The 25,504-nt window shown below is 37.1% G+C and overlaps 1 protein-coding gene across 2 annotated transcripts in view; it reads right to left on the bottom strand.

Moving 5' to 3' along the window:
* The window catches only part of ROBO2 (roundabout guidance receptor 2), a 1,099,771-nt gene that overhangs the window by 915,515 nt on the left and 158,752 nt on the right, over positions 1–25,504 (bottom strand). The window lies entirely within an intron of this gene.

Raw genomic sequence — 25,504 nt, 5'->3', positions numbered from 1 at the left:
ATTTCCTGCTTTACAGTGTGCAACTGCTCAGGACTTTTGACTGCATTTTATTAAAGCTTTAGTTCATAATATAAACTAAAATGCAAGCTTCAATACACTAACTACTTATAGCATTTCTGAAGTAATTAATGCATAGGAAAAAAAAATCCTTCGAGCTTTTTTTTTTTTTCTTTTTAAAGTAGTAAACAGGAAGAACAAATCCTTGGCATTAACAGTAATCTTTTCACTGCTCAGAGTAGCTTTGCATTTTATATTTTCACACAGTCTATCCTTAGGATCTCCTAAATCTAGGAGGTGGGGATAGGGGGTGGAGAGAGAGGGAAAGAGAAAGGGGAGGTTCAAAAGTACAGGTATTTTCAAAATAATAGATTGCAGTCATGATATTTCATTTTGTAGTTGTTAGCACCACAGAAATAATATAGTTACCTATGTCTCCAAATGTCCATTTTTAAGAATGTTGAAACTGGATCAGTAAACACCAGACTTTCTGCACAAAATTTTGGATTTTCACAAAGGGTGCTCGGAGAAAGATTCATGACATTCAGACTGCTCAAACAGTCTTGAGATACCCAGTGCTTACTTGAGTATGCCCAGTAGCTTAAATTCATCTACAGTTTGGCATTTAGTTGTTTCCATATAAGAAGTCAGTACTCAAATCAAGTCACAAGTCCTGTGTTGTAGATTTATATAAATAAAAAAAAATCAATGCCCTGAGAACGACAAAGCAACGATGGTCACAAATTCCCTGAAGTTATCACATTTCAAGAAGAGACATGATGCCCTTTTCATTGCAACATTAAGAAGATTATATTAATAAATCTGAAGCTTTGCTTATTCGTCTGATTAAAGAATGATATTTTGACTGATGGAGACAATCATGAATATCTAATATATGTACAGGGCTTTTTAAATAAACAGCATGTAACATCACAAACAAGGAAACATTGAGACTCTACGACCACCACATCCACTATGAAAGATATTTTACATTCTTTTTAAGTTCTAAAACATATTTATGGGCTGGTTAGAGGATGCAACATTTGCATTTAGACAGAAAACAAATGCATGCTGATGTACAGCAGTTTTTCATCCCTCTGTGCATTAATTTTTAAAAGTTATAAGGCATTTTACCAGATGCTGTGTCTGATGTATCAAGGCTGATGTTTATGGCTTTTAGTTGCCAAAAATTAGGTCACTATCTATCATGTAGAGTCACTAAGCTGCAGCTTCTTATGTTATATTTCTCCATCAAAACATTCTTAATCGCTAGTCTCATTGCTAATAATTAAAACACTATTTCTTCTATTTCTCTTCCAACTGTTACTGAAATGAGGCAAAGCCTTGTGTTCATTTTGACTGCCTCTGTAACACTCCTCTGAAACTAGCACCATACTGCCATGTTGAAGCATCAAAAAAATTATGAGTTTGCATTGCTAAGATTCAAAATTTTTATGTCCAGACAATAAAACAACCTAAGACTAAAATAACCGCCACCACAACACTCAGGTACCACTGTGCAAATTCACTAACCTAAGATTTTTGAATCAGAAAGGAAACACCTCCAGTGTTCAAAACATGTGACAACATCAGTCGTGTTTCAGAAATCCTGACGGGATTATTCTCTTGGCAATCTCTGTGGTTTTATGTCACTTCTGCCTCCTGCATCCTTTCTTCTCTTTCTTACTTTCAAATTTTGTCATCCCCTGAAAGTTTGCCACCCCTTTCTACGTGGAAGTCAGCTGCTGTGGGGAAACTTGTTTCCAACGGTGGCAGGCATCCTTAAAAATACCTCCCTGGTTCCTATGCCACAAAAGAATTTGACTTCTTCAGCCTGGACACCTTGTATATTTAGCATTAATGAAAATAGCAACTACTGGAAAATATTATGAGTTTCTGTCAGCTTTGTGCCAGGTCTTACATGTGCCTGCAGCAGCCTCAGCATGATCAGGTACAGCTCGATGTGGTACTCAACCAGGTACTCAAGCGATGTGGCAGGAGAAGGGAAGGACCATCCAATAAAAGCACAAAAGGGAAACCCTCACAAATGCTGGTTGTGGGCTTGTTTGGTTCAGTTTAACACCTGAAGAACCCAGACTTCCATTCTGCTGATTGTTTTCTGGGTTGTGTTGCAAAAGATAAGCTATTAAATCCCCTTTGTATATGTTAAGGGTGAGAGGGCAGACCTTCAGGGAAACAGAAGAAGTGTTGTCACTCCTTATGAAATTTAGTAGGTTTTTTAATGTCCTCATTTCTAGGTTCATAAGAATTTCTATTTTCCAGAGTTGAAATGCCTCTAGAGAAAAAGATATAAATTCAAGAAAGATTATACGAATGTTATAGGTTGAAACATCAAGAAGACAAATAAAAGAAAACCAACATTTATTTTTCCTTCAAGTATCATGATTTTTGAGTCAATATCATGTTTTAGAGATGTAAAAGAACTCATTTGTAATTCTATTTCATGTTTTAAATGTGCAATAGTGGAAACAGAGAGAAAAGTAAGCAGCGTCTTCTACCTTTATGTCTGCTATTATTACATGAACCACTGCTATGAGTGCTACAAGAGGCAAACCAATCCAAATACAACTAAATGTCACTGACTTCCATCCAGTCCTTGCCATGATCTCTTACACCCTCCAAGGTCCTTCATGATAGGTCACACCTGTTGTAAGTATGAGACTATTTAATACTTTCTGAGCACTGAAGAACTCATATATTAAGACAGATGAAATGCTTATCTTGTATAAGATCACATCTTCAGTAGTGGTCAAACTTGGATGCTTTTGGGAGAAGTACAAGACGGATAAGAAAGTATTAGTAGGGCTTAACAGTTGCCCAGTCTTCCAGCCTCTGCTTGTAAAAGTCCTTGAGACTTCATAATTAGAGACTCTATCACAGCTATCAAGTTTGATTAGAGTGTGACAGATCTATACTTCCTGACTTTGTCTAGTTCTTTTTTTGATTAATTTATACTTTCCTCCACCTCACAGTCCCTGACAATAAATTCTACAGGTTTAATTGTTTGTAGCCTGAAAAACATACTTCCTCCTATTTGTTTGTTAAGTTTACTTGACATTTAATTGAGATAATTTTGATTTTCCATCACAGAAAAAAATATTCTTTTTCACCTTTACTTATCTTGTGGTGTTCCAACATACCCTCCCCTTCATACAACTTATTCCAGTAAGAAAAGTCCTACCCTAGACTTTTCTCAGACCAAAGATGTCCCATACTGACAAATGTCCTTGTTGCCTTCATCTTAAGTATATCCAGTTTGAATTTAATGTTTATGAGATGAAGTCAAAAGAAAAGCCTACAGTATTCAAGATGAATTATCAGTTGCATATTCTCTCCCTCATTCTGCTCATGAAGCCAAAGGCCAGCAGCTTCCATTAAGCTGGAGTTATGTTTATAAAAGCCTGCAACATTAGTGGAATCAGAGGTTCTTTTTAATTAACAGAATTTTAAGATGTTTACTTAGTGGAAGCATACATCAGCAACCTAAATAACAAACCACCAGTGAGATACTAAAAAATATGTATGTCCAAGTTAGTTTAATCTGCAGTTGTTGTACCCAGTTATTCAGTCACCCCTCCTTTCTACATTTTCCTTCTTTTTACTAACTGCTATCTGGCACAAAGGACTACTGATATAGGCGCTTGGTTAAAAACCTCAAGCTTGAATAAATAGCAACAATATCTTAACGGAAGCTTAAATATCAGAGCCCTTGAGCAACACACTCTTTTAAGGGTGATATCTTGGAGTGTCTGCTGCTTGCAGACTACCAGAGAGAGAGAGACAGAAGCCTCAACTGCTGATTTGCTGACATGCTCTCTGGCCCTCTGTATTTGCCATCCAGATCCTGTTTTGCTATGGTGAAGATTACAGACTTTCACAAGATCCTTCAGGTAACTGGAAGTAACACTTGGATCAAACACAGCACTCAGTAGCACAGGTATTTTTCATACTTGTATTTCCTGGCACTTTTTAACTGTAGTGTTGTCTTAATACTTGGAGAAGCTCAGGAAGAATCAGCCTTCATCCTTCCCATTTGAGAATACCAGAAAATCAAAATAAAAAATTAAACAGATTATAGAAAAATATAGAAATTGCTGTTTAGAGAGTCATGACTAAGATGAGAAGGAATGGAAAGAGAAGCTAAAATGCCCACCCCCTCCCCCAAGAAGTTACACATATTTTATTTTGTCCTACCTCTGTCCTCTTCTCCCAGAGATGCCATATAGCCAGCATTTGCCAGTGTGGAAATGCCCATGACTAAATTAACCATGCAAAAGGAATCTAATCAACACTAAACACTACAAGATGGAAATATCACATCCTGTATTGCAGGCATGAAGAAAATTTTCCCACTGTCTACATCACCACATACAGAGGCCCAAGTTGCCTCAAGCCATAATTAATTCAGTTCTTTTTAGGCATGAAAATTGTTTTGATTTTAAGTACTTTCAGCTTAGGGTATTCTAAATATCTGTGGAAACCTCCTGGGGATTTCTGTTAGCCACAGACACCAAAGGGAACAATATTTTTGGATACTTGTAATACAATATATTGCCAAATAAATACATAGTCTTCTTAAATCAATAATCTATTTGAAATTCCTTCCAGTTCATGTGAGTTCCAATAATTAAGAAACCAGTGGTTCCCATTGTGTAACCTGCACTTCCATTGCAGGTATTCTGAAAAAAAACATTTATATTTCTTCTTCACAAATATAGTGGAGTAAGATGAAATTCTGACAATCACTGCATGCCAGACCCCAAATACTATGTACATTTTGGCTTCCACTGATGAATGAGACCCACAAAAGGTTCTTTATCAATTACAAAGATAGGAGATTGAGTGCGTTCTTGGTAAGTTTGCAGATGACCCCAAGTTGAGTAGGAGTGTTGATCTGCTGGAAGGTAGGAAGGTCATACAGAGGGATCTGGACCTGCTCGATTGTTGGGCAGAGGCCAATTGTGTGAGGTTCAACAAGGCCAAGTGCCAGGTCACAACAACCCCAGTCAGCATTACAGGCTTCAGGAACAGTGCCTGGAAAGTTGTTTGGTAGAAAAGGACCTAGGGTTGCTGATCAGCAGCCAGCTGGATATGAGCCAGCAGTGTGCCCAGGTGGCCAAGAAGGCTAAGAGCATCCTGGCTTGTATCAGAAATAGTGTGTCCAGCAGGACCAGGAAACTGATGAGGAGCAGCTGAGGTAGCTGGGACTGTTTAGCCTGGAGAAAAGGAGGCTGAGGGGAGGAGACCTTATTGCCATCTACAACTACCTGAAAGGAGGTTGTAGCATGGAGAGTGTTGGTCTCTTTTTCCAAGAAGCAAGTGATAGGATGAGAGGAAATGCCCTCAAGTTGTGCTAGGGAAGGTTCAGATTAGATATTAGGAAAAGTTTCTTCACAGAAAGTGTTGTCAGGCACTGGAATAGGCTGCCCAGGGAAGTGGTTGAGTCACCTTACCTGGAGGTGTTTAAAAAAAGTGTAGATGTGGCTCTTAGGGACACAGTTTAGTGGTGGACTTGGCAGTGTTAGGTTACCAGTTGGATTTTATGATCTTAAAGGTCTTTTCCAATATAAGCAATTACATCAATACATGATCTGCTGAAATATTTGGTAAACAACATCAGAAAACAAACTTTTCATTTTTTCAATATTAAAAATAAATAATTTGAATAATATTATCCATTACATTACATGCAAAGATTCTAAACTCTTTCAGCACTGATAATATGCTATAATGTTACTTTGAAATGTACTTTCTAAACAGCATCTATCTAATAATTTTATTGCTGTAACTTAAGTTATGCATGCAGTTAAACAGTAATATGTTAAAATATATATAATGTTACAATATGTAATATATATTATGTATTTAACAATAACACTAATAGTTAAAAATACGTGTGTTGTTTCTGAAGAAGCACCTTAGGTACAAAAAATACTATATGAAGTCATAAATCACAAGATGAGGTAGAAAAAACAATGGGACATTTCACTGTGTTTTCTACCACAGAGTGGAAATACATTTCTGTGTTTTTGACAAGGGAGAAAGTAAAAAAAGGCAAACAATTCTGGCCTTATTTACCTCTTTTCTAGTATGGAAAAAAATGTAACATATTTGCTACCTTACTGTATCCTATTTTGTTCTACTTCCTATTCAGAAACAGAACATTTATCTAAAACACAACTATGAAATTATCTGGAAAAACTGGTGCATACTACCTATCTAACAGGAGAGGGAGAAAAAAGAAAATAAAATAATTGAGGGCAAAGCAACTTGTTGCTAGAAAAGATACAGGGATATATTGTCAAAAAACGTAAGTAGAGCAATAGCTATACTTGGAAAATACTTGAACTATCATACTAAAACAACTTTTTTTTTTTTTTCATGTAAGCCTATTTCTAATGGCTATGAAAAGGAGATAGCTGAGCTGAAAAGTACCAGTTCATTCATACAAGTATCATAACCCACCTACTGAGACTGAAAGTCTTTGATTTGTCAATAAACAAATTTTGGTTATGGCTCACAGGAAAAAATAGGTCAGACTCATATTTCATTTTAAAATACACCTTTACATATGAGACTCTCAAAGCATTTCATGTGTTTCCCAGTTTTTTGTCTTCCTTGTGATTATTTTAGACCTATTCACTTTAAATTTTACTCTGCGCAACTTTGAAGCCACAAAGTACTGAGCTGTTCTTCTCTTCCTGCTTTCAATTAATTTTTGAAGTACTTTTGCACTGCCATGTCCAATAGCCCTACTAGGAAGAATCAACTAACATCAGTCGATCAAGTATCTCTGAATGTGATCTACAGAAACCGAAAATGGAAAAGATAAGCTAAATCGTAGACTGTTTAGCATCTGCATATAATAAATATGTTGGAAGAAGACAAGTCTTGCTGGAAAATTGAATTAGATAGGACCTGGAATTTCAGATCAGAAAGAAAGAAGGACCAAGATATAGCAGACCTCATTCAGGAAATACTGTTGCTGACAAGAGATACATCTGCTTTGTCTGAACAAATATTGATCTGGTAGGTTTTATGTTTAAGATGCCTCCAGTGTTGCTGAAGGTGTCACATTTCAGGTGACTTGCAACAATGAAACCCTGACTAATTGCAGTTACTAAATATATTAGCTTGTTTTCCCTTTTACATGGTATTGAAGTTTCCCTGAGGACACATTCCGGACAAAAGATATAGCGGTGAGTCTACACTTCTGCTTTTGACTTCTGAAGTGCTCAAGCAAAGAATCTCATTTGTTAACCAGGATTCCAGATAAAAATCAAAAGTAACAGCAATTACCTGACAAGAGTGTAAAGTGACAGCATGAAAGCCATGCCAAAATGCCACACTGCTCCTACACCTGCAGCTGTAAATACGGAAGTAATTTTTCTGCAGAGCCTCAGATTTGCAGTCCATTGCAAAAAAAAAGGAAGGAGATTTGATTTGCTTGGTTGGATTGTTTACCACATTCAAGTTCAAAACATCTACATGGCAGAAAGAAAAATGGCAAATATACCACACCTTTTTCCATCCTTCGTTAAATTTTCTGAACATAAAACCAAACCGGAGAATTTCTTTTACACTAAGGATCTATGATTGTCTTTCGGAGGCAAAAGATATTGTACAATCAGCATTCATCTGAACTACTGGGACAAACACATTTGGGGTCAATTTCATTTTATGTTTTCAAACTAGTTTTGTTTACAATAGCGCAAAACAGATTTCTGATTATGTTCAATTTCTCCATTCATTCTCTTTCTATTTTTACTACAGATATTGAGAAATATATTTGTCTCTGTTGTTTAAAATAAGGACAAAAAGCCTTTTTTTACAGTGTTCTGCTGTAAAATATTTACAATACACTCTTCATAGGCTATATCTCATCTAGACAAGGTTCTTACGGACACGGTTTAGTGCTAGAGTTAGATTATGGTTGGACTCAGTGATCCTGAGGGTCTCTTCCCACCAAAATGACTCTATGACTCTAATCTGCCCAGCTGTGTTACAGTAGGAGAAAAACCCAAATTGTCTGAAAAAACGTGGTACACACATACACTGAGTCAGGACAGAGCCCGTCTGGCCGGGAGTTTCTCTGCCAGGCAACAGAGAACAGAGTGAAATGTTCATAGATGAAATGTACACACAGCTACCTGAAGATATCTCATTTACCACAGCCATCACAGGTAAACCTGAATTAATTAATTCAACTATTTTTTTTCCATATCTATTAACACTGCAAAGTCCACACTGGCAAAACAAAACAGGCATCATTAGAATCTAGCTCACAAATTAGGTGCTGTTTGATAATTATATTCCAATGCCAGGATCAAAGTAATTTTTAACCTAAGCAACCCATCTGGACCACAACTAAGGTCAGAGGGTACACACAATGATATTACATAGGTATAAATGAGGACATCATTTGACCTGCAGAAATCTTTATGAATGGTGCTGATTCACAAGGCACAAGAACTTAGTAAGGCTAATCATAGCCTAAATCTACTCTGTATCGTGTTTAAAAACACAAATTACTATAAACAAACTGCAAAAAAAGTTTATGTAGGTCCTTCCAAGATAAGCTTATCTACAACCCCACCCCTTCCACACCATTGTCAGAGTATCCCACCCTGGATAAAGGTCACAGTTCAAGCACGGTTTTGTAAAAAAAGCATAATCTTTTCTTATGATGGCTTTTGTCATTATAGCTAACTGTCTTCCACCGTCAATCAGCACATAAGAATGACTTTTTGTTCAAGCAATTAGAGTTACTAACCAACTACATTAACGTTTGACTGAAAGTGGCTTGAAGAAAAGTTATACAAAACCAGTGCATGTTAAACAAAAAAATCAAACAAGGCAAAACACTGTTTATTGCTGTTAGAGGATCAAATACAATGAGGAAAATTAAAGTCTTTACCTGGCTGCCTTGAGCTGCAGGCTCAATAGAGGTGGTATTATAAGCATGGCTGAATAAAACAACTTATAATAAGGTTTTTGCCTACAGCATAGTAAGGTGGTGTTATAGCAACACAGTAGGAAGAAATGTGAACTTTCATTGGTTTCACTCCAGTGGCCAGGGGCCAGATGACAGGGGATAATCAGCGACTGCTATAATTTATCATGGCACTGTAATGCACAGCAGCTTCATAAGAGAAGCCAGCACAGCAGCAGATCACCACCCAAGGAAACAGAACAGGTTTGTCTCTAAGGCCCAGGTGATCAAACAAGTGTGTCTGCATTATCACATGTACGACAGTGTCTGTCAAATCTATGCTGAATACACCTTGCTCAGAGGTTCAATGAAACAACTGGGAATTTAAATACATGTACATATTTTGTTAAGGCACCTAAATTACGTGAATAATGCAGTGCACTTCAGTACCTTTTCCTGGTACACTGACTTTAATAAGGTTATTTGCTGTATGTTTAACAGCTAATAATTCTGCTTCTTCCCTCCGCATAAAAAATTCTGTCCTATGCAGAGGCAATCACTCTGGCTTCATTCAACACTCTACAGACATATCTACAGGAAGAAACTACATTAAGGTGAGGGATGCAGTGCCCTAACACACACAGAGCACAAATTACTAGTAGTATTCTTATATCTGCTTTCGCTACATACCTGTTCCTAAGTACCAGAGACATCTCAGTTCAAATACCGAGGTTGAGACCAAGAGTCTGTGCCCTTCGTGGTACTCACAAGTCCCTGCAGCCACCAGCCATAACCCACACAAACAAATGGGCACTGACATGAGCACACCTGCCGTCAAACGCACAAAAGTAAATCACAGCGATTTTACACTGCAAGCTGAATCCTGACATCCGTATGAGCTCTCTTCTTGTGTAGGCCTACAACAGGGTGCAAAGGATGCTCTAATTTCATACTGGACCCTACAGTACCACTCTAGCACGCCTCTCCCTTTTACACTGTATTATGAACAACAGTACAAAATCAGAAATGCTGAGCTGAAACTCCTCTAAAGTTCCTGGTCAGTGAAAATCATCAGGTCAAACCTGCATGAGCATTTAATGGGAACAGCCATCCAGGTGACCTGATGTTAGATTTAGGCAGAGGCAGGCCCTTCTCTTCCTCTGAGAGGCTGAGCAAATTACAGTTATTTATTCAGTTTCATCAGTTTTTTCTTCCCCCTCTGCTGGGAGCCCCAAATTATTGTCCTGGTTGACAGCCTTGAAAACCACATGAAATCTATGAAAGTAAGTGGCATATACTCACTGACTTGCATGAAATTTAGCTCAATCCCACAACCTTCAGCTTAAAACCCAGTGTCATTTTCATTACTAATTGAACAATTCAAAGTCCATCCATCTGAGCTCTTATTGAAAAAAAGCATTTTTTCTTGTCCAAGTAGAGTTAACCTTATCAGATATGGCCCCCATAAACCTTCACTATATCCCTGAAATCAATTGTCATATGCTTGCTTCCAGCTTTCCCCACATCTGCCTTTAGCAATTTAAGTCTCATTCCCTCTGTGTAACAGGCAATAAATCACATCTGCAGTATTGAGTGAAAAATAAATCATAAACTTTGAAAAACCACCAGAAGTTTGTAAAAGAATTTTAAGAGGTATTGTCTCTGATTTGTAAAGTAAGGGAAAATCAAGTGCTGGGAACGGATTTGTGTCCGAGTATGTGATCCAGGGGTTCCTTTAAATAGGTTCCAGTAAGGTTCTTGTGCTTAAATGCGCATACGGATGTGTCCTGAGGAAACAAAGTCTGTCCCTTTGACTTTTAAATATGGCCTCAACTTTCATTCTTCTGACTTTTCTGTTTCTTCTCTACAAATGAAAATTAAAGTGATTTCTTAGTCTTTAATATACACGAACAAAAATCCATGCAGATAACTTTCAGATGATTTTAGCTGCTTGCATGTTCTTTGACTTTTAATGCTCTAAGAAAACTCCAATAGGCATCATTAATCCCCAAAATACCTATATAACAGTAATGTCTTAAGTATAACTGGCCAGTGCTCCTCCCGCACCAAAAACCTGAAGTTGTGACACCACATTTTTATTCCTTCAGAACACAAGACCATCAGAAACCTGTATCCAAAAACGCAGAGAGAATTATTTTTCTGTCATCCTGACACTTCTTTAACAACTTTCATAAATACAAAATACAGTCAGATTATCAACATTTCATACTATTGCTACATTGCTACAGTAATTTTTTTAAGTTAAAGAGGAAACTTCATATCCTTAAGCTTCATGAAGCACACCTACTGTCGCTACAGACCTCCTGTTACCTTCTCATGTATTTTCCTATGTCTTTGAAACATTTGAACATAAGAAATTATACAATTCTGAAATTAATCTTCTTTCCTCAAAATATAAAAAAGACTTAAGTTTTGTTAAAGGAACACATATTTTACCAAAATTGGTATTTCAAAAAGATAGTTTGAAGCCAGCAACTAAACAGCACAAAACATCCTCCAAAGCAAACATCTGCTTTCAAAGTTCATCTTTGTGCTTTTCAAAAAAATCAAAACATCAGAGAAAAACAGTAGAATTTGGTTTTGCCTAAATACACTTATGAAAAAATGAAAGTGGATTAATAAAATTAAATGGGGACTAAAGCAGGCCGATATCAGGAAATACATTACACCTACAGTACAGGTTATTTTATTTATATAATGTGTATTTGTTGTGGATCTAGTTTTCATTTTATGCCTTCAGAAACACTAGAAGGAAAATACAATCTTTAATTTTACAATAGTTTTGAGTTTGAGCACAATCTTTCAAAAGAAATTTGCAATTTAGCCACCCTTTTAAAATGCATCTGTAAGGCTAAAGATAGAAAGGACAATTTTTCTAAGATTATTAAAAAATTAAAAAGCCCATAGAGTACTATGCTTCAAATTTCTATTTGCATTTTATCTGTCATTGAATTTGCCCTAATTGTCCACTATTGTGGTAATGTCTGAGTTGAATACTGTGTGTCTGTATGTATGTTAGCACCCAGCAATTAACTCAGCAATAATTATATACTATTTCTGACCTCTTTGTGCAGCTGGCAGAGGGGTTTTTTTAAACACATCTTCTGTAACTTTAAGTAATTCAAAAAAGTAAAAAAATAGAGTTTAAGAACTATAGGAAACAATTATTAGCTTCTCCGATAATTCCTTATATACTTATATAGACTTGGAGGATGCACATCTACATTGTAATTCCATGCAGTATGCTTGAATTATAACAGCATTCCTCAATTACTTCTGTTCCTTTTGCAGCTCATTGAATGATTGTTATATTTCATAACTGATCCTGTGATATCCATGAATAACACTGCTTTTTTTTAACCAACTATTTATTAAATGTATCTCTATAAGTAGGCAGAGTACTTAAATGTTTTTCATCTTGCACTGAGTTTCTTCACTAAAATGCCTTTCTTCATATAATGACATCAAATGACATAGACCCAATGCTATCTACCTCAAGCAGTTGGCACAAGAGTAAGAAAATACAGCTAACATTTCTAACTCCGCATTGGTTCAATTGATTACTTCTCTTATTTTATCAGTTTCTGAAATGAGAGATGTTACATGATTAGAGATAATTATAAATGAAGACATCTAATTTCCTCCATAGGTACACACGTGTAAGACTTGTCAAAGTTAAATGTCAAAGAGAATTAAAGATAAAATACCGATTCTAGCAAAATTGTAAAAAACTGTATATTTGTATCTCTCTATATGCAAACCATGTTCAGTTCATTAACATTATATGTCAGCAAGGCTGTAGGTCAATTTAGAAATCCAATTGCAAATCAAGGGAAAACTACTTTCGAATGACATCTGGCTTGACCTTCAAACCCTAATAATCTAGAGCAAATCAAATCATTAAATTATAAATCGAAATTAAGTTTACGATTAATAGAATTCAGAAAATGAATTACAAAGGATAACTGGGCTTTCTGGTCCATGGACTATTCATGAGCTGATCACAGGTCCATGGGGTTTCTTGATGCAATATTTTTAACAACATCTTAAGCTTCCTCATTGATGGATTCTGACAGAATCTAAAGTCCAAATGTGGTGAGAGAGTTCCTACTGCCATGGTACTCTGTTTGCTGAGCTGAGGAGCAGGGACAGTCTTCTACCTCAGGTTTGTATGTGGGAGTCAAATTCAGGTGTTTGTCTTAGACTGAGGAGAAGAAACATTTTCCCTTGCACCAGTAGTCAGACCCATGGCTTGGCATAGTTTCAGACATGTTCATACTTGAACTGTGAGACCTAGATACTGTAAATGAGGCTACAGTGCTCTTCGTGAGGAACAAAACCCCTTAAAACTTTCATTTTCTGTGAGGAAGAGGATTTTGCTGATCAAGTATGAGGCAATAAGTAGGCAATTCCAGGTAAATCCCTGGGCTTCTCCAAAGTAAGCACAAGTGAAACTAGCAGAAACCTTGATCAATATTCGTGCCAACCAGAATTTATAGTTACAATATGGCATTCTGCTAACTTGTCAGCATTAACAATAATCCTTTACAAGAGATTATTACTATACATCAAATAATGGACAGCACTGTAAAATGACATGACTGAGTTTTTAAAATGATTATTCCACTTTCTGTAGGAAAAAAAAAAAAATCCACATGTCATATTGTAGAGCAGACTGCATAGCAGTCTGAGATAATATCAAACGAACTCTTATTCTGTAACTGGGTAGCTTATATGCAAATAACAATACCATGTGGATGCTTCAGAAAACAGAGTATGAGGTAGACTGAATCAAATGCAAACCATAGGCAATTGTTTCCTGTAGGTTTACATTAAGATAATGATAGAAGTATTTTAATAAGTACAAAATCTTATCAAATTTAGTCTTTTAACTCGTATCACTGTCATAGCAGATATCATTTTATTCCATAGGTTAATCTATCTACATACTTACATAGCTTTTGTCACCGAAGTAACCTGTACAATTTCTAATCCCTTAAAGCTTCATTCTCAGAACAGATGAAAGAAGAGTGGGTGGTTTACAAACAAGCAGCTGAGATGTGAACTGAACTTAAGGCTTGGGCAGTTTGTAGCTGAACTCACGATCTAGAGGAGGATTTTTAGATATCAATCCCCCTCATTAGCTGCAACACATTTTACTCAAAACCATACATGGCTGTCATTTAAGGACACTGATTAACGAGTACATGATAAATGCAAATCAGACTGTCAGGTCTACAATGAACAATTTAAGAGTTAGTTTATATTCACTGTTGGAGGTGACCTGTTTTAGGATACATGCTTTGGTTCGGCTTAGAGCCAGAGATATAAATGATGTTTCCACCTTATCCTACACAGCAGAGTGCCCTAATTTCAGGAATACTTAGAGAACCTTGCAGTGTTCAAATAACACAAAACCTTTTAAAATGGTTAATCCAAGTCTTTGGTGTCTTGTACTACAGTACATATTATCAACAATTTTTATATATGCAAATTGCTGCAGCAATTCTACAAGCTTATAAGGACTCCTATGCTGATTATTCCGATGAATAAATTTTAAGGCAAGAAAGGACTTTCAGAATCATCCCTCATAGCAGTTGGGGTTATCTGTGAGTAGATGCTCTTGTCTGAAATACCAGTCACAGGAGAAAGGACATGATTAGTACCTTGTTCAACTGTTTCCAAAGTAATAAGCAAGTACTGGTTTTTAGTGTTAGTCCATAGATTTTTTCTTTTTTTTTCCATTTCAGGGTTTGGTTTTGTGTAAATTCAAAAAATTAAAGTAATATAGAAGGAGTTAGTTGTACCAGAATTAATCTCCCACAGTTACAGATAAACCAGGAGTGCACAGAAAGTAAAGCCTTGTTTTCTGTCTCGGTATCCTCTCACAGGAACACTCACAAGGCAGCTATTGCAGTTAGCTGTGCAGCATCAGTGTTTCTCTCCAGAACTGGGGGTGATCACCACATCCACCCGCACCGGGGCAGGCTGCTATGGGGGGAGGGTTGCTCCTCTTCCAGGGAGTGGTGGAACTGCGCTTGTCCTGCCCTGCTTGAGTGGTCACCTCTGCATTTAACACCTCGTGGTCCATCACAACCCAGAAGCAGAAAGGTTCTGCTTTTTGGAAACTTAAGCCACCCTCCTCCATGTAAGTAGAGGTTTACAATTAAGCTAGGGAAGACTGCAGTGGTATGGTGCAGCACACTGTTCCTTTTACGCTGGATCAAACCTTTCGTCTCTCCAACTATGAATTAAACTTTTCTTGTGGAAAACAAAGTAATCTAAGATCTCAGATCTCCATTCATAAAATAGTGTTAAATTACCTCCTATTATGCTTCATAAGAATTGTTCTAGAAAAGAGCATGAGACAATACCTGAGCAAGGAAGTACTCCAGTGTAAATTAAAAAGTAAACATTTTAAATGTCACAGGCATTCTTAACTAATGCCTAGTATTACTCTTAAATACTTCATTGCACTTAGTAGTTTCAGAATTGTTCTACTTCTGCGACTGGCATCAGACAAAGTCCCGAGTTCCCCTTGGTCTGGATCCATCTCTCTCATCAAAGAGCACTGTAAAAAACTTTTTTGGATTAAAACACATTCAACCAGGCTGACATAGCTGGGGTCTTGAAGTAAAGCACCTAGAAAGGGAAAACTGCGATGTGAAAGTTTGTTAAGACTGATTCTCTTTTTTTCTGGCTCTCAATATGGCAGGACACACACAATCAGTGCAGGTATGAACACAAGACAGTACTTACTGTGACTAAAACAGATGTGTCTATATACACTGGTGAACAGCAGAGTGTGATTGTAGAGAGCCATATTGTAGGCACTACTTCAGTATTTCATCTACAAGCTTGATTTAGGCACTAGGTGATCATGTATACATTGTCTAAAGTTGGATACAATATAGCAATTTACAGCCAGAAGGAAATTATGAGGATAACAGAGTAATCCCATCACTGAGCCAGCTGTGCCATGGATTAACTGTGCACATGTGTGTGTTTCCCTACATCTCCCCTCTCAAATAAATCAATGTTTTCCATCACCTTCTCCAAAATAACAGGGTGGAAGAGACCGTAATTGTTGATGCACCTCTAGAAAAACAGGGAAGGAAATCACAACATGGACCCTTCACCTCCTTGAACACCTTTAAATAGAGTCCACAGCTAAAATATCATAAAATGTAGTTTGGAGCAGATAGACATGGTAGAACAGATAAACTCTTGTCATGTGTCAACTGTTTTAACCAAATGAGAGGTTTTTTAATTCATATTTAAGGTGAAGGAATCTCAAAAGACATTTCTATATTTTAATGATAATGGATCAAATACTGCATCATACATTTATTATATATAAAATCATGTTTTCTTGTTGGGTAACTAGAGAATTTTTGAGTTATTAAAATTTTTCTCACCTATCAAAGTTTAAATTTAATTATTTATAAAAATAATAGCAAAATCAAATATTTTTGCCTAGACATTTTATCTTTATTTTCTTTCCCTTATTTTCCTTTTCTGAGGGAAGGAGAGGAATTATTTTAAAGTAAAACCAGTTCAAATATCTAAAATGCAAGTATTTTGATGACTGACAAGCATAATGCACATGTGGAGTGATACATGTTAATATTCAACTTCAATATATGTCTGAAAACAAATGCATATTTAAGTGGGTATTTTTTTAAAGCCAACAAGAACTACAGACTTTAGCTGCCTAGTTTAATGGTAATCCTCTGTGTTGAAAGGTAAGAAAATAAAGTGTTTCTTATGAGCTTGGGTAGCTCAGGGGAACACTGTGACGCCAGGAAGGCAACAGCTGTCCGGCTCCATCTCTTTCCCTTTGCACCGAGCAGCACTGAGTGCAATGAGCCATACCTGGCTTGGATGTGCATCTGGCTGACCCTACTAGGGTTGCGCTCCTGGGCAGCAGCAGCACAGAACAGCCAAATGTGACAGCACGGGGGACATGGGAGAAGGTACAGAGAGCGAGATCTGGGTGCTGATCTAAGCACTCACTCGTGACAAGAATCCCAAGCAAAAATGCGAGCAGGGAATTTAAACAAGCCAAAGCAAAGCAATGTCTTTCACCAGGTTAGATTTGGAAATTCTTAATTCCTCTAGAGTCAGCACTAGTTGGTATCATGCCATCTATTCCAAGATGTACGCACTTACAATCAAATCTGAAAAGAACAGTAGCAATAAATGCAACTAATAATGAATATAACCAAGACTTAATAGCACTGCATTTATTTAGCACTGATGTCCATCATTAAACTGAAAACTGATCACACAGGAAAATTAAAAATATGCGACAAGCATCCAGATATCTTGCTTCTGCAGATAGCAAGATTTGCTGGGGTATAGCATAGTTTATTTTAAAAGTAGATGACTTTATTTTTTTTAAATATGTTTTATTTTCTGTTCCTATGGAGGGGATTACTTTAGCGTGCACACTTTCCTATCGAGAAGAAACTGTAACCCCTAGTTTGTTTGCAACATATTTTGAATAACAGCAGGAATCATTCTTCTTATTATTTATACTTAGAACAGTAATCACAGGTTAGCAACCCAGACTGGTGTTGTATTGTGCAAAGCAGCAATGAAATCAGAAAGAGCAAGACTCCACCCCAAAGCCCTGGCAGTTTTCAACATTTGCAGGAGAGGTCTAAATTAGGACTCTGCTAGCCCAAATTTCCATTTGTAATCAACAGTGAGAGGAGGACCCCGCTGGGGCACTACTCAGATTTCCAGCATGCTGAACTGCTCTGTGCAAGTCTCCGTGATCACAAGGCTGCAGCTTCCAAGCTGTTTTTTATCAGGACAGAGTGCTTTTTGCTTTCTCTACACATACCATTTCCTTCTGTCCCCAAACTCCCAGTACCCTCCCTTTCAGCCCTGTTTTCTGACAAACTCCTTGCTTGGTGCTGTCTTTCCAATGCCAGACCCATAGCAGTCTGTCTTGCCCACCTATAAAGGCTTTAAGAAGTTATTTTCCCTATTTCTCCTTCCTCTACCTTCCTACCTCTTATTTTCGTATCTACAAAGGCTTATAACTGCGTTTCTCATTGCAACTATTTACCCCAGGCTAATTTACGCCCGGCAGAAAGCTGCATCCCCCTGGCAGGCATCCCCATGTCCCACACATGGAGCTGCAGGCTTTCAGAAAGGTGACACAGCTCCTCTGCTGGAGACCAGCATCATTTTTCCAGATGCCTGGATGTGATACAATGCTGCTAAGACCTACAAAAAAGCACAGGCGTTGTTCAGAGGGCTGAACAAACAATGCGAGCATATGGCTCCTAATGCTAATTAATTATCCTATAGGTTAAGGGGGACACTGAAATAATAATGCTAAATGAGATTGGAAAGATACTTCCTGTGAGTTTAATTAGGGCAGTATCTCTCCGACTACAAGCAGCACAATGGAACTCCAGAGGACCCTTCCTACTCTCACAAAGGTCAAATGCCATAATGTAATCTGCTGTAGTAAAATAATTAATACAAACATTAACGATGACTTTCTTAACAATGAGCTGAGCACAAATTCAACTTTACAAATAGCAACGGCAAATCAGTTCATACAGACGAATCCTTCTCTTACAAAAGTGTCACTTGTCTACACTGATTTTACACAGATGCTCATTAGTTTTTTTTCCAGGTAAGCTGGATTACAAACTGTTCTCTCTTTCCTTTGAATCAGTTAATACTTTTATTCAGCTCAATAAAAAGATTGTTATGCATGAATTATCCCAATTTTCAGTCACATAGCCTACTGCAATTAAAATACAGCTAGGGTTTTGGTTGGTTGGTTGGTTGGTTGGTTGGGTTTTTTTTGCATTCAAATTCACAGATTCCAAAGAGCTTTAACTGTGTCCCATGACTTGTTATTTATGAACTTTTTCATTTTCTTGCATATTTTTTTTGAACAGATTACCTTTAATTCTCAACTAGTATGACTGTTTGAGGTTAACCACACTCACCAGAATAGCACTAAAGGTACAGTGCAGTGTGACTTTGTTCTAGAGAAATTGTGTTTGGATTTTGTGAAAAAGAAGAGCAGTTTACATTTAAAGGCTTATAGCTCTTGCAGTGAAGTTGTTACCGTTTATTAAATGGTCACTGTCAGCCAGAAAAATCACATTAAGTTCAAGAACAATCATAATTAACATTGTCAATCAAAACGGTACAACAGTAGGCACATTAACACAATAACATGCTGATGTATGAAGTGAAGTTCTTGCTGCCTAAGGTAATGCTTTAATCTGAAAAGAATGATTGCTAAGTACTCCAAAGTGTGATAGTGTATTAAGTTTGTTTATAGCATAATAAGAAAATAAAAATGAAGATATGCACGTGCCAGATTTCAAATTAGTTATTTTCTACCTGCAGTGCTCACAATTTTCAAAAGCCTTCTGCAGTGCATTTTACCCTATTATTTTCAGGCACTATATCAAGTTGCATCATTTCACTTCTTATTATATTAAATGATATAATGATTCTATTGACTTCACCCTGAGGTATCACAATGCCAGAAACATAAAGGGAAGAAAAACATACCCAGTGGAAGTGTTGATATAACAAAATTTCAAAAAAATCTTTTGGTTAACCAGCGTTCAAAATGTAGGTTACATAATTAATTTAGTTTCTTGGAGCTTATTCTCTGATCTCATTCTCTCATTCTTTCCTCAGAATAAGAATGACGCAGAGAGGTCCAAGAGGAGGAGAGACACTTCATAAAGAAAAGCTGATGAGAACTGGAGGACTAAGTGCAAGATAGTTTTTGAAAATATAAGAGTTCTGTGCTAATTACTGTTTCCAAGAGTCCTTTTTAAAAACATAAGATTTCTTTGACAAATTAGATTCCTGGGTTATTACAAGGATAATTCTTGCTGAAATCTGTTCCTTAGTCTTAGAACGTCTTCCAAAAGTTTCTTTTCTTTTTATAGCAGCTTTGAAGTAACATTCTGGGTAGAAGACACTGATATCTGTCACCTACACAATGTCCAAAGAAATCTGATTATTTAAAGCCAGTACTTTGCATTAAGCACAAATGCAAGACTTCCATTAGCTTTAATTGTGAGAAGACATTAAAGAACTTGCATCTCTCTCTCTCCACTAGCAAGAACATTTTGAAAACAACTAAAAAAAGTTTGACAGATGGCAACAATCTCTTAAAGCGGTTATTTAAAAGTAAATGTTAGGTCAATATAATTAAGAGATTCAGCAGCAAATGCATCCTTAGCAATTTTTTAAAAATAAAATACCACCATTATCGGAAGAATGTACTGTATAGTTTGTACATAAATAAGGAGCCTGAATCACTGCTTTTAATGCAATGAACAGCACAACCTTTACTATGACAATATAACTAGCATATCCTAACATGTAATAATATAGAAGTGCGGTTTTGTTTTCAAGAGCAGTTTTATAATCCTCTTATTTGTGAGACATTACACTTAAAGATCCACCTGGTTCCCTACCCTTAACCACAAAAAATGACTCAGAATCTATTGTTATCAAATGAAAGGGGAAAAAAAAAAGTGTGTATATATATATATATGTATATATATATATAATTTTTTTTTTAATAAATTTAAAAAAAAATACTGCAATGCCTTTTTAGAGGGGTTGGGAGATTCAGGGCTGAAAACAAAGGAAGTTAGCATGAAAATTAGTACCTGATTACTGAAACACTTCTGATATTCGGCAGCAGGCAGGAAAGGAAACTGTAGTGACGATTCAGCTGTTCTCCAGAGCGCACCCACAGCCACATTAATTTTAAAGTCTTTTTAAATGCTATTCCACATTCCCATGCAATCTAGCAGCAGTTGTGAAAACATCTTTCAATCATTTATAATAGTTTTAAAATTATATAGCACCTTTCATCTAGATGGATCTGAAAATGGGCTTCTAGCTTTATTCACTAATTTTAGAATTTACAGTGCTTAAAACAAAGAACTCCGTTAGATAACTTATAAATAGGTTAGTTATCATAATGTGCCTTAACTACCATAAGCTGCCTAGGCAGCAAAACATACAGCTTTAAAACTGCGAATCACCTGATTCTTCACAAGAACCTCAGTTCAGATACATGCAGAAATATAAAGGAGTGACATATAGTGAATTTCCAAATGAGGCCTCATTATAGCCAATTCGAAGTTCTCTGTTAAAACAATTTTTTTTTTTTTTTCCAGATTCATCAGAACTGCAGGTTGTAAGAAGACACATCCTATCTGTCAGAAGTAGAAAACCAGAAGGGGCTTGAATCCTTTCTGCTTTCACAGCCCACCATGTCACCTTCCTATCTCCTTCAGGAAGCGGAAGCTCCATCAACACATTCACTTTTTTACCTCATTAACGTCTGTCTTCATATGACATCCCCAGGGAGGGCTAAGGCTTGGTTTATCAAGGCATGTCCCAAGGTCTGTGGCCAGAGGGAAGCAGGGAGGGAGGTGAAGATCTTCCCCATTCCTCGGCCTCAGCATGGGAAACTCTACTGCATTCCCAAGTAGTGAAATGTCACTTTCCAGGCAGCTCAGACCCCTTGTCAGCACCAGCAACTGAGCTTTACTGTATTTTAAATTACTGTTGAAGGTAACATTTCAAAAGTCTCAGAGTATCAAAAGGATTATAAATGTAAGGAACTTAGGCTTTTGAGTCCCTTACGTGCTTTTGAAAACAGCCACTCTTCACTTTTACTATACTTTACCAGAGCCAGATTCATGCCTCCTCCTCTGAAGTTTGTCAGTTCGACAAGAAACAAAACTAAAATAGAAACTGTTGTTTTTATCGCTTCTGTTCACAAAGCCTAGCACACATGAGATTTTCATTCCTAATAAACTACATATCTAAATAAAATCTCTCCAACAAGTCTTTTTCAATCTTTGAAAGCTTCCTTGGTATCAGAGAAATGAGTTGACAAAATACGGAATAATTAGATATGTCTGAGTGGGTTTTAACACCAGCATGGCTCATGTGCTTTTTGTTTTCACAACACGTACATTGTTTTGAAATAGAAAATGTAAAATGAAGTCAATAACAGCAGCCCTTTAGCAGAATAGTCATTCAGTTAGAGACAGTGGGACCCAGGATAGGTATGCAGCTGAGCACAGAAACTATTATATTAACTGCTAGCAGAGACTGTACAAGCGTAAATGAGTCTATCACTATAAATGTAGAATGTGCAAATTAATGTGTGTGTGAGCCAAATTAAAATGCAGCCTTGATTTTCTCCAAGATAAAATGTTTGGCTTATTACAAAATGTTTTAATTAGTCATATTAGTAAATAACTTTGACTACGGAAGTAAGAAAAGTACAGTAACCAAAGCAAGGCCCATTAAATATTTTTTTTAAAGTATTCAAGGTATGTGAAGGGTTGAAAAGTAATAACGTCTGAATGACTTAGTGATGGCTGTCATAAAAATCTGGAAGGGTATTCTATTTACAATATGTAATAAAACTGTCACACACTGAATTTATAAAAGCATTTGCCCTAGAAAACTAAATCTTTTTGCCAAGGGCAAGTTAATAACCTCTACAGTTCATTTGAATATATGGGCAAAAAGATGTTTTGACTAATAGAGCATCACAAGGTGAGCACTAGGCAATCTAATAGATAGTGTGAGAACGGGATGATCCAGAGATGACAACAACCTGTTACAATAGTGCTGAAAATTCTTGTGAACTTTATATCCATTGTGATCAGTCACTAATGAATGTAGGTTGTGCATGTATGTGTAGATGTGCAAGTTTTACTGATTGGGCATTACACATACAGCAATCCTATGTTAGCTGACATTAAAATAATTCCTCCTCAAATACTCAGAGAAGATGCTGACTTGTGAAGTAGCAAATTGAATGCAGAGCTATTGCGCTTAAGATTATGTGGGGCTTACTGGTTTGAGAGATTTAACTCACCAACAGATCAGTCGACATCCCGGATTTTTCCCTCATAAAAATCCACACTTGTGAGTTAACATAGTCTTAAATCGAAGCCTCAAAAATACATCTAAATTTAAATTGGAACAGTGTCCCACATTATAAATTATGTATCAGCCAGGAAAATGTTGATACTTAGCCAGAGTACAAAGCTGTCTGCAAGTTCACGGGGAATGAACAAGTAACTCCCATCTTTGTTAGGAGTAAAAATCATATTCAGTATGATAATAATCACCAGTTCAGAAAAACACATTTATTTCTGCCCAAGAAGCAGGGAGTTTGTTCTGCCCTGAGCTCTGTTGCCACAGACTTCTATTTATACCTGAGGTAGCTAATTTAAAGCTAGTTTTGAATATCTCTAAAACAGGGGTTTCAAACTCATTTTCACTGGGGCACACATCAGCCTCACAGTTACCTTCAAAAGGCTGGATGTAACTTTAGGACTGCATAAATGTAACTACTCCTACACTTATATAGTCCTAAAATTACACCCAGCCCTTTGAAGGCAACTGTGAGGCTGATGTGGCTCCTGGTGAAAATGAGCTTGACACCTTTGCTCTAAAATATGCTGCCGTCACTGCCGTGATGGCAACTTAGACACTGTAACAAGTTTCATTATTTCCCCCAATATACTGGCAGCAGACTTTTGCTTAATAAAACAAACCAAACCAAAACACAACACAACACAATCAGGATAGATTCCATTAGACATACAAGAATTAAACTCTGCTGCTGGGTATTACTGTGCGAGGCACTTGGTGCTTCCACACAAGCGAAAGGGTCCTACTAAATGAGATGAGCTTCTGATTAGGCTTTAATCATGGTCCCAATAGACATTTTGAGGCAGCAGCTAGGAAGGACTTGTGCCTCTGGCTGGTGGGCTATCTCCATAATACACAAGCAATTTTCCTGTCCTGCTAATGTAGTGTTGTGCCTGTGTACATGGCAGTGCGGATTTTGCTGACTGTGATTTGTACTGGAGCAATGTTATTTTACCTTAACATTTAAAGCCTTTACATTAGAAAGCAATTTAAAAGTTCAGCTATCATGTAGCTTTTATAAATACCATTAATAAATCACAAAAAAAAATCACAAAACCAGAATGAGATAGCTCTTTGTTTCTGCAATTGAAATTACCCAAATTATGTTTTACTTGTTCTCTTATGTGAGTGACTGATACCCAGGTGCCTGATAAGCATTTGCAGTTGAAATACTAATAACCTCCCTCTTTCACTCCAAACGACAGGAGAAAAAAAAAAACACGACTGATTTTATTATATTCTTTCACTTTCCTACTGGCGGGTGCTTTCAGTTTCCTACATTGCATGAAGGACTTTTGGAGAGGACTATGTCAAATTTATTTAAAATTTACTCTGGAAAAGTGACAATTCAGGTAGCTGTTCAAATCTCCTGTACATCCAGCTTCAGCTTCTCACATAGGTGAATCTATAGCTGGTTTTCTGGGAATGTAATTGTCCAGGACAGCTAATGGTAACTGAGGAAGAAGCAATTCCTCAGAGTGATAAGGCAGTCCTGAAAAAGCCATGATTTGGCACAGAAAGATTACGCAGTACACTCATTTGTGAAGTGATGCTGAGTGATGATTCTGTTATTATCAGGTTGTAACATATGTTCAGGTCAGCAGCATACATATTGCAGCCTCAATTTCAAAATTAATTTTTTAGAAAAAGATCAGCGCTCAATTTCTGAAAGCCAGAACTTCAACTGTTTGAGTTAGAGAAGCTGGGCCAGGTTAAAGAAGATTAAAAGTAACGTCGGTTATGGGCATGTCTGCTGCCACTTCTTAGCTGTCTGGTAATACACCCTGTCATGCAAGTTTAGGAATGAGCACAGCTGATGCTAGAGACACTCCGTGGTCCTTGTCCTTTCTATGTCCTTGCACCTCCCCACACCCCCACATACACACACTTCTAGCAAGTCATATTATTTTGTTACCACTCTGTATTAGTCAAGGCAGAGCACTCGTTTACCCAGCAGAGCCCCAGCTCTGCCCCACACAGATACTGGTGTCAACCACACATTGTTGCTTTACATGTGCTTCATATTACAGCTACTGTTGTTATAATAGCATCAGCCATGAGGTGTGCATGACCACCTTTTGGCAGCTTGCTCTTAATCAATCACCCTTCCGTAGCCTGCTTTCAACCTGCTGCTTTTGGCCTACTGCCTTGTTATCTCATGGCTTCCTTCCTCTACCAAGCATGCTAGCTGTAATTTCAGAAAATTACCCTTATTTTTCACTGCTCTGGGACTATGGACCTGTCTACTGTCTGGCTGCTGCTGGCCACATGCTCTCCTCACTAGTTAGATGCTCCTTCCCTCACACAGATTACAGCTCTGGCCCCAGAGAAGTGAATGGTTGCCTGCCTGCCTGTAGGAACACAAAAAACAGCAGTAGCAATGATAATACACTGAGTCAATCCATGTAAGAAGTGAGCCAAAGTGCTCTAGAATGGAAAATTAATATGAATCTCAGACTTCCTTTGGATTTACAGAAATGCAACAGAGCTGTTCAACATGGACATACCCTCTATGATCCAATGGGACTGAGCTAAATGTAACTTATTGATGAA

This window comes from Patagioenas fasciata, chromosome 1 (assembly GCF_037038585.1).
Source record: "Patagioenas fasciata isolate bPatFas1 chromosome 1, bPatFas1.hap1, whole genome shotgun sequence".
Classification (NCBI taxonomy): Eukaryota; Metazoa; Chordata; class Aves; order Columbiformes; family Columbidae; genus Patagioenas; species Patagioenas fasciata.
This window is presented reverse-complemented; position numbering and strand designations above follow the sequence as displayed.